General features: G+C 40.0%; 1 non-coding gene across 1 annotated transcript; it reads right to left on the reverse strand.

Moving 5' to 3' along the window:
- Positions 1–1,506: 1,506 nt before the first annotated feature.
- Positions 1,507–1,641, reverse strand: LOC144677836 (U11 spliceosomal RNA). The gene has a single exon (XR_013575833.1). It is a non-coding gene; the product is annotated as a U11 spliceosomal RNA (small nuclear RNA).
- Between the last annotated feature and the right edge of the window lie 203 nt (positions 1,642–1,844).

The following is a 1,844-nucleotide window of genomic DNA, read 5'->3' on the forward strand; positions in this document are numbered from 1 at the left end:
GAGTGAATATTTGTGGATGTGGTGCCGCTAATTGGCCCGGTTGGATTTGTCCTATTTGTGTACAGGACATACCTAGGCAATTTTCCACATAGCTGGGTAAATGCCAGTGTTGTAGCTGTACTGGAACAGCTTGGCTAGGGGCTCGGCAAGTTCTAGAGCACAAGTCTTCAGTACTATTCAGTGCCTTCAGCCGCTTCTTGAGATCACGTGGAGTTGATCAAATTGGCTGAAGACTGGCATCTGTGATTCTGGGGACCTTCGGAGGAGACCAAGATGGATCATCCACTCGGCACGAATGGCTGAAGATTGTAGAAAATGCTTCAGCCTTGTCTTTTGCACTGATATGCTGGGCTCATGTTATTTGGAAGGGGGTGGTGCAGAATAGAGTAAAAATTTTCAACAGCTTCTGTGTTTGAACCAAACTATTGTTGTGGACATCAACCATTGTATGGGTGAAATTGAGAACTACGCACACAACATTGAATTAGACTGGACATGTGGGCTGGTTTGAGTCATTATTCAGATGGAACCCAACAGCTACCAGAGTGATGAACATGATGATACAGCCAGTTCTTGGTGATGTTAATTTATTTCAGGTGATATGTTCAAAAATAAGGACGACAACTGGACAATGCTGTTGAGCAGGCTGGAATGACTAGACATTGTTAGCCAGGCTGTTAAATGACAGAAAGAACATGTTTCTGGCATTTGGTATACTCGGTGTCAGATTTCTGTCTGAAAATCTCATGCAGCCCAACTTGAAGGCTATACTTAAAGGCTATAGCATACACTGAAAATGCCAGTGAGCTATTAATCAATATTGAATCAACCTGAGAGCTGCAGGATGGAAGTCAGGGTGAACAATGTTGCTTGTATACTACATTAGGCTGAAAATGCCAAAATCATTTTACAGATACCTTGCAAAAATTAAATACAGCATTTTTAAACAACAATGAACTGCTTTGTAAATTAAGATGCTGAGGTAAGGATATCAATAATGAAAACCAGGCTCAAGTGGTTTAGAAACAGCAGCAGAATCCAAAGACGAAATTGCATACTTAACCATCTGTAAGACTCAGTACAATGCAGGACCAACAGTAGTGGTTAACATGTGACATAGAATGCCAATCTAAACAGATTTAAAAACAATGCTACAGCATTTTATTAGGGATGTAATACTGCACTTTACAGTTCCATTAAACCTTATGCATCTTTATAGTGGTGTACTGAGAGCGTTTCACCTGTTCCACAATGGCCTTTTTAAGTGCAGTATACAGTTTAAATCAATATTTCAAACCCCTATGACAATCGTGTGTAATAAAGTTTGTTGTGTACTACCAACTAAAGTTTAACAAAATAAACCAATTCTCAAAAAAGCATAAGTTTAATGATCTACAATTCTGAAATCTAGAAAAATACACAAACACAACATTCCTATTCACGTTCAGTGTGTTCTGTGCTAAGGAGTATTAGTTAACCTAGTTACAAAGCTGTTCATTTCTTTTTCAGAGCACCGAGACAAACGATCACTAGCAGCTCCAAGAAACAAAAATTGTGCTTCCGAAATCTCTTGATATCAATTCCGCACGGATAAAGCGCAAGCGCCTCGTCCATGTGCTATTCACAGCAGAAACCCTTTTCATAATGCACACTTCGATAAGAACATAAGAGCACAAGAAATAGGAGCAAGAGTTAGCCATTCGGCCCCTCAAGCCTGCTCCATCATTCAATAAGATCATGGCTGATCCGATTGTGGCCTTAAGTCCACTTTCCTGCCTAACCCCATAACCCTCAACTCCCTTGTCAATCAAAAATTGATCTAACTCAGCCTTGTATTTATTCAA

The sequence above is a fragment of the Cetorhinus maximus genome, unplaced genomic scaffold (genome assembly GCF_964194155.1).
Source record: "Cetorhinus maximus unplaced genomic scaffold, sCetMax3.hap1.1 HAP1_SCAFFOLD_3136, whole genome shotgun sequence".
NCBI classification, from domain to species: Eukaryota; Metazoa; Chordata; class Chondrichthyes; order Lamniformes; family Cetorhinidae; genus Cetorhinus; species Cetorhinus maximus.